General features: G+C 34.5%; 1 non-coding gene across 1 annotated transcript; it reads right to left on the bottom strand.

Annotated features, from left to right (window-relative positions):
* Window positions 1-7255: 7255 nt before the first annotated feature.
* Window positions 7256-7362, bottom strand: LOC121207277 (small nucleolar RNA R71). The gene has a single exon (XR_005902368.1). It is a non-coding gene; the product is annotated as a small nucleolar RNA R71 (small nucleolar RNA).
* Between the last annotated feature and the right edge of the window lie 1886 nt (window positions 7363-9248).

Here is a 9248-nt window from a genome sequence, read left to right as displayed (position 1 = left end):
AGCTGTTTTAGCTGGCAGATAATATTTTAGTAAAAAATTTTCGGTCATTTGTTCCCAAGTAATGATTGACCCCCGTTGTAATGAATTCAACCACTGTTTAGCTTTGTTTCTCAAAGAAAAAGGGAATAACCGAAGGCGAATGGCGTCATCAGAAACACCATTAATTTTAAATGTATCGCATAGTTCCAAAAAGTTTCCCAAGTGACCGTTGGGATCTTCATCCTGCAAACCATCAAACTGAACAAATTGTTGTATCATTTGAATTGCTTTAGGTTTCAGTTCAAAATTATTTACAACAATAGCAGATCTAACTATACTCTATTTAGTTCCTATTAAAGTAGGTTTAGCACAATCATACATAGTGCGTGGAGCAAGATTCTGATTTACTGGATTAACAACAATCGCATGAGGAATCAGGTTTTCCTAATTTTCAGCCATTTCCTTGGTTGTGGTTTGAATATCGTCCTCTTGCTTGCCCTTTGTATATCTTATGCTTCGCCTTATTTCTCTTTGGTTTCTGCGAACTGTGTGATCGATCTCACTATCACAAAGTAATGGTCCTGATGGGTTTCATCTAGTCATAAACTATAAGAACCTGCCAGAAAAAGGGAAAAAGAAGAATAAGTAATAAAAATTAGAAATAAATTTTAAACTGCAGTGAAAGTAAAAGCTAAAGTAATAAAAATCGAGTGTTCCTAATATCTTAGTTCCTCGACAACGGTGCCAAAAACTTGATACGTGATATTCGTGACAGGTTTTAAATATTTATAATGAATCGTTCTTAAAACTAACTATTATCATGATGAAGGCAATTGTACCTATCGAACTGTAGTATAGCTTTAGCAAGATCGGATTATCGAACCCAAAGGAGCTAAAAGTACTAGTATCAACTTTCTTTTTATTATCTAGCCTAAAAAATAAAAGGGTTTTGTTTATCTGACTAATTAATTAAACTAAGAAATCACAGAAAAGAAATTTAGGGAAAATACTTTTTGGAAAACTCAATTGATTAAGACAATACCTAAGGAAAAATCCACCTAGACTTCACTTGTTATTTGACTTTGAATCAGACGATTTATTCATTCAACTTGTTCCGTAGAGATCCTTAAGTTATATTATTATCTCTCTCGAGACTAACAACATCTAACCCTAGATTGAATAATTGAAATCTCTTTCTAATTAACACCCTAGGGTTGCATTAACTCGATCTATGGATCCCCTTATTAGGTTTCACCCTAATCAGGCAAAATCTTGTCACCCTATCTCTAGGCGCGCAACCAACTCCGCTTAATTATGACAAATTTATTCTTAGACAGGGTCTATTCCTTGTCCAAATAAGAGCTTAACTTTAATCAATATCCTGGAATATCAAAACAAGAATTAAGAACAAGTCAAATATTTATCATACAATTCAGATAATAATAAGATCCGTCTTGGGTTTCATTCCCCTTAGGTATTTAGGGGTTTTAGTTCATATTAATGAAAGAAAACAACTCAAAATAATAAAAATAACAAAACAGAAGAAAACCCAAAACTCCTGAGGGAATTTGAAAGGAGATCTTCAGTCTTGATGGTGAATCTGGCTTCTGAGATGGATCGATCAGCTTTCCTTGAGCAATTCCTTGCTTCCTCCTCTGCGTCCCCACTTTTCCTCCTCCTTTAGGGTATATTTATAGGCTTTGGAATGCCTAAGAGCCCTCAAAAGTGGCCTTTTACAAATAGGACTCTGCTTGGGCTCGACAGGGACACGCTTGTGTGACACGCCCGTGTGCGATTACTTCAGGCCGTGGTCAAGCCTGTTAAATAGGAACGGCCGTGTGGTCTGCCCGTGTGAGGAAGTCCAGGTCATGTTGATTTCGTACATTGGCCCATTTCCTTCGTTTTTGGCCCGTTTATCATTCTTTTCACTCTCCTATGCTCACCTAAGTTTAAAACATGAAATTAAGGCATCAGGAGCATCGAATTCACCAAATCTAAGGAAAAATCATTCATAAAATGTGCTAAGCATGGGATAGAAATATGTATAAATTACGGTTTATCAATAGGCATGCAGTCGGTTGTGTGACCCAAGTCAGTAGTGTCTTTAATTTTCACACGGCCTAGCGCACGGGCATGTCTTGTGGCCATGTGCACAAGTCAGTATGCATGGCCTGTTTTGTCGCGGCCTAGACACACGGGTGTGTCTAATGCCTTGTGAGGCACACGGCCTGCTCACACGGGCGTGTGACCTTTATATCTTAGAGAAATGTTTATGTTTTGGAAAAACTTTGTATGAGCTCAGATTTGTCCTGACTTTTTTCTAAAGAATATTTAAGGTCTCGTTGACTTATGTAAGGGACTTGATAAACCGTAATTTATACATATTTTTGTCCCATGCTTAGCATATTTTTGGATGAATTATCATTGGATTTTTGGAATTTGATGCTCCTAATTCTTTAATTTCATGTTTTATACTTAGGTGAGCATAGAAGAGCAAAAAGAGCGAGAATCAGGCCAAAAACAAAGAAAATGGGCCAACATGAGAATCAACACGGCCTAGACTTTCGTACACGGGTAGACCACACGCCCGTATAGTTTCGACAAACTTTAACATGGCTTGGACCTTCTTACATGGGTAGACCACACACCTGTGGCTATTCAACAGAATCTAACAGATTTGAAGCACTTCACACGGGCGTGTCACACGAGCGTGTCACACGGGCATGTCTCTGTCGGGCCCAAGTCTAGTTCTAATTAGAAAAGGGCACTTTGGAGGATTCTTAAGCATTCTAAAGCCTATATTAACACCTCAGAGGAGGCATTGAAGGGACACACGGAGTGGGAGGCAAGGAATTACTCAAAGAAAGCCAATTGATCCATCTCAGAAGCCGAATTCTCTTTCAAGACTGAAGTTTTCCCTTCGTTTTCCTTTTGGATTTTTGGGTTTCTTTATGTTTTGTTATTATTATTCTTCTGAGATGTTTTCTTTTACACTTATGAACTAAATCCCCCAAATACCTAAGGGGAATGAAACCTATGATGGATCTTGTTATTATTTTCTGAATTATATGATAAATATTTGATTTGTTCTTAATTATGAGTTCTTAATTCTTGCTTTAATATTCCAGGATATTGATGTGCTTATTTAGAGGAGCAAAAGTCCTTGTCTAAAAGTAGATCTAGCATAATTACGAGTTGATTGCACCCCTAGACATAGGGCGACATAATTTTGTCGAATTAGGGTGAAACCTAATAAGGGAATCCATAGATCTAGTTAATGGAACACTAAGGGTTTTAATTAGAAAGAGATTTCAATTAATCAACCTATGGTTAGACGTTTTCTCGAGAGAGATAATAATATTACTTAGGGATTTCTACCGATCAAGTCAAATGAATGAATCGTCTAATTCAAAGTCAAATAACAAGTGAAGTCTAGGTGGATTTTTCCCTTGGGTACTGTCTAAATCAATTAGTTTTTCCCAAAAGTATTTCCCCAATTTTCTTCCTGTGCATTCTTAGTTTAGTTAATTAATTTAGATAAAACAAACCCCTTAATTTTTAGGCAAGATAATAAAAAGAGGGTTAATACTAGTACTTTTAGTTCCTGTGGGTTCGACATTTCGGTCTTGCTATAAACTATACTACTTTTCGATAGGTGCACTTGCCTTAATTGTGATAATAGTTAGTTTTCAAGTACAATCAATCATAAATATAAAACTTATCACGTATATCAAGTTTTTGGCACTGTTTTCAGGGAAATAAAATTTAGGAACGCTTAATTTTTATTACATTAGCCATTTATTTTATTGCAATTTAAATTTTATTTTAGATTTGTTAATTTTACAAAATTTTCTTTTGTTTTCTTCTTACAGGTTTTTATAGTTTATGACTAGAAGAAATCCGTCAGGACCATTGCTTTTTGATAGTGAGATTGAAAGCACATGTAACACCCCTAACCCGTTTCCATCGCTGGAACGAGTTACGAGATATTACCGAATCAAATACTTAATCGTAAAGTTTCTATGAGATTACTTCCATCATCTTCATTTCGTTAAATTCATCTTTAATATCGCATAATCCATTTTTACCACTCTATACGATTCTTATTCATATATGGCTAGCACACATAATTACTCATTATCAAGTTCAATCAAAATCATTACATGAGTTTATATCATATAACAACCATATCATACGATAGCATGTTATATTCAGACATAACCGAACGATCCATTATGCTAATTCAATTTAAAAATTAAGATCATATTCAATAGCCATATCGCAGTTAATCACTTATATAAACATGTCCTAATCGACTCACTCAAAAATACATAGTCAAGATTTTAATAGCATTTTCAATCCCTCAAACATATGTATAATATATATATAATTCATTAAAAGCATTAAAAATTAAAACCAAGACAAGTTATAGTATGATTAAATATAACCAAATCCAAACTTAACATTTAAGCCATATTCACATGGCTAAAAGTATACATAACAAAGTTCAAACAAAAACATAATAGCCTATACATGCCGAAATGTTCTCTTAGACCAACTAAGAAGAGGATACCAAAAAGTTGCAAGCTGGTGTGATGACTTCAACGATGGTCCCGAGTACACAAAATGGATCAAAGAAACCTAAATAAGTAACAAGTAAACACACCAAATGAGTATATAACTCAGTAAGTCATAAGCATTACACTACCGTCCATTAATAAAAGATCATAAGAGAAAACAAATAATGCAAAATCAATTACTCCAACCATATCGAGCTATGCTATAATTTCTTAGATTTTCGGTTCAATCTCATGCCAAGTCCTACAATCGAATCAAATACCAAAACAACCCAATTGATTTAGATCCATTTCCTCAAAGCATGGAACAATGATGCACTAGATAAATTTATAAATACACAGCACATGTCTCAAATTTGATATTTTAGTTAATAGTTCTATTACTTCGTTCCTTCATGCACATTTTATATTATCAACCGAATTTGCACACATAGTGCTTATTACACTCGCACACATAGTGCCATAGTAAACCGCACACATAGTCATTGGATTTTATTTTTCTCATGCTTCAACATCCAAATCGGCACACATAGTGCCACTTAATTCCGCACACATAGTGCCATATGTTAACTCATTATGCTAAGGCAATTTACTTAATTCAAATAGCACATATGGTCACATTAATAAATAGGAAAATCATTCCAAAAGAATACCTATCAAAAGGAATTCTTTTATGATTCACTAGTATTATTTATATACAAACTAATCAACCTTACAAAAATGCTTGAGGACTTACCTTATATTGGATGAAAATGATTCCCAATCGACTACTCAATTGTCTTTGCTTTGTGCTTGTTTGATTCTCCCCCTTTGATTTCTTGATCTAGAATAAATACATTTAGTAGTTTAATTACCTTGCTGGATACTTATATGTATAATTTAATGATTTTCACTTCATTTCACAACTATCCTTGTTCAAAACATTAAAACCTTAACTAATGTTCGATTAATGCTTCAAGGCCGAATGTACTACCACTACTAAGATAACTTAATCTCAGGTAATTTAATTCTAATATACAAAATCATGAATCAACTCAACCTTATCAGCCAATATTACTCCTTTAATTGATTATAGAGAGTTAAAAATAATATCACAAACATATACACCTATATGGCCGAATATACCAAATTTAATTTAACATTACCTATGTAATTACCTATAAGTTCTTATACTTCAAATTTCATACATTTAACCTTTTAATGCCTATTAATCATTTTTTTGATCTTAACCTAAAATGGCAACTCCCATACTCGATATTTCAACCGAATTATCCATATCACCAAGACTAAAATTCGCACCTTAAACTTCATACATTCTTATTATGACCTTCATAATTCATTCGGCCCTATCAAAGAACCATTTAACATACAAGGAAAATAATCATAGAGAAAGAAATTAACATTCCAATTAGACTCAATATAATCGAATGTACAAGGTGCTACTAAACTACTTATTCAAAAATCTTCATTCCATACTATCATCCCCCTTTTATTCCATACAACATGAAAATAACCTCTAATTCTAACACTTAGATTCACGGCATGATGCCTAAACCACCATAAAAGTTTCAACTTTCTTGACATTACCAAGAGTGCATCCAATTATTAACTTAACATATCATAAAACCAAATCAACAATTCAAAACTTACCTCTTACTAGCTAAAGAAAAATGTCGAATTGCTTTGGGGTAAATTTTCCCTTATTCCTTCATCTTTGTTTCGGCTTTGAGAGAAGAAGAAGAAGATGAACACCCTCTCTCTCTTCTCTTTCTTCTATTATTCATCCCTATCATTTTTTTTAATTCATTTTATTAGAATTATTTAAATCATTTGTTAACTTAAAAATTATATTAAATTAGAATTAGTGGAGCATCATCATTTCTTGGCCGGCCACTATATATATTATGGGTAAATTGACATGCAAAACCACTCTTTTTAATACATGCACTAATAGACCATTATAAAAATTAACCTATCACATTTCTAAAGTGTTTCATATAAGTCCATTTTAATAAATTCACTTAAAAATGACCAAATTAATGCTTGAAACTTTCACACATGCATTTACTCACATCATGAACATAGAATATAACTTTTAATTATTTATAAAACTCGATTTTTGTGGTCCTGAAACCACTTTCCGACTAGGGTCTAATTAGGACTGTCACAGCACAACTCATAGAAACTAAAGAGAAATAAGGTGAAACCTAAGAAACATAGAGGAAGGACAAGAGGAAGATATTCATAACACAACCGAGGAGATGGCTGAAAATCAGGAAAATCCGCTACCTCCTGTGATTGCTGCTGATCCAATAAAGCAGAATCCTGCACCACGTACTATGTATAATTATACTAAACCTAATTTAACATGAACTGAGTCGAGTATAGTAAGGCCTATTGTTGCTGCAAATAATTTTGAACTGAAGCCTAACACAATTCAATTGATACAATAGTTTGTTCAGTTTGATGGTTTACAGGATGAGGATCCAAACACTCATTTGGCGAATTTTCTGGAACTCTACGACATATTTAAAATCAATGGTATTTCTGATGATGCCATTTGCCTTTAGTTATTTCACTTTTCATTAAGGAATAAGGCCAAATAATGGTTGAACTCGTTACCACGAGGGCCAATCACTACTTAGGAACAAATGGCCAAAAAGTTTTTACTTAAATATTTTTCGTCGGCTAAAATGGCTAAGTTGAGGAATGATATTTCTTTTTTTGTACAGATGGATCTAGAAACACTCTATAATGCATGGGAGAGATACAAGGATCTATTGAGAAGGTGCCCTCACCATGGGTTACCTCTATGGTTACAGGTTCAGACGTTTCACAACGGCCTGAATCCTTCAACCAGACAAATAATCGACCCAGCTGCTGGGGGGACTATCAATAATAAGACACATGAAGAGGCTTATGAATTTATAGAAGAGATGTCACTAAATAATTATCAGTGGCAAGTCATGAGGACAAAGCTGACGAAAGTAGCTGTCATTTTTAATGTCGATTCGGTCATGATGCTCTCTAATCAGGTAGAACTTTTAAATAGAAAATTTGATGGTTTACTTGGTTCGTTACAGGTTCACCCAGTAATGCAATGCAATACAAGTAGAGGTGGAACGAATAATTCAAAATACCCACCTATTGGCTAAAACATGGAAAGCGAGCAACTAAATTATATGGGTAATAATCCTCGACCTCAAAATAATCCTTATAGTAACTCTTACAATACAGGTTGGAGGAACCACCCAAATTTCTCATGGGGTGGCCAAGGGAATCAAAGACCACCACCCCTTTCAGGCTTCCAACAACAACCTTACCAGCTAAAGAAAAAGCTGAACCTTAAAGAGATGATTGCAAAATTTATTTCAGTAGTGGAAACCCATTTTTAGAACACTGAACTTGCACTTAAAAATCAGCAAGCATCGATCAAAGGGTTTGAGAATCAAATTGGATAGTTGGCTAAGATGATTTCAGAGAGACCACAAGGAAGTCTACCTAGTAACACCGAACCCAACCTAAAATAACATGTCAAAGCAGTTACACGAAGGAGTGGGAAAGTGTTAGTAGAATCTGAAAAGAAGCCATTACAAGAAGCTGAAAAAAACAAAGGAGATGAGGTAAAAACCGAAAACAATGACAATCCAATGCCAAAGGAATATAACCCACCAATCCCATATCCAGAAAGTTGAAGAAAGACCGTATGGATGCACAATTCAGTAAATTTCTTGAACTTTTTAAACAACTGCATATTAACTTACCTTTTGTTGAAGCTATATCACAGATGCCTACAGATGCAAATATTTTAAAGGAGCTTCTAACAAACAAAAGGAAGTTTGAAGACTTATCCACAGTGGAACTTAATGAGGAGTGCTCGGCCATACTCCAAAACAAACTGCCAAGCAAACTGAAAGATCCAGGAAGTTTTACTATTCCCTGCTTAATTGGTAGTTTGAATGTTGATAAGGCACTAGCTGATTTAGGTGCTAGCATTAATTTGATGCCATATAAAATGTTTAAACAACTTGGTCTTGGGGAACCTAAACCCACTAGATGAGTATTCAATTAGCTGATAAATCTGTTAAATATTCTAGGGGAATTATAGAGGATGTACTTGTAAAAGTAGATAAATTTATATTTCCTGTTGATTCCATTGTGCTGGACATGGATGAGGATGTTGAAGTGCCTTTAATATTAGGTTGTCCATTTTTAGCCACTGCTAGGGCTATTATTGATGTGGGTGATGGTAAATTGGTACTTAGAGCAGGTGACGAAGAGATTATTTTTAAAATTTATGATGCCATGAGATTTCCTAGGGAACAGGTTGACTCGTGCTATTTTATTGACTCCATTGATCATGCTACTCAAGATTCTTTTTTGGAAATCGTACATAAGGACTCGTTGGAACTGTGTCTTGCCCAAAGAGAAGGGGTGGATGATGATTCTGAGATAGGAACTGAACTAAAATCCAATGAAACCTCTCCAAGACCAGCTGAATATGAGGCTATTAAGGTAAACAATGAACTTAAGCAAAAACCCTCTATTGAAGAACCTCCCAAACTGGAACTTAAACAATTGCCAAATCACATGAAATATGCATTCTTTAGATGTAATTTGCATTTTTTAGATGTAATTCTATATTACCGGTAATTATTGCGTTGAACTTGCAACCCAAGGAGAAAGAGGAAT

Source organism: Gossypium hirsutum, chromosome A09 (genome assembly GCF_007990345.1).
Source record: "Gossypium hirsutum isolate 1008001.06 chromosome A09, Gossypium_hirsutum_v2.1, whole genome shotgun sequence".
Classification (NCBI taxonomy): domain Eukaryota; kingdom Viridiplantae; phylum Streptophyta; class Magnoliopsida; order Malvales; family Malvaceae; genus Gossypium; species Gossypium hirsutum.
This window is presented reverse-complemented; position numbering and strand designations above follow the sequence as displayed.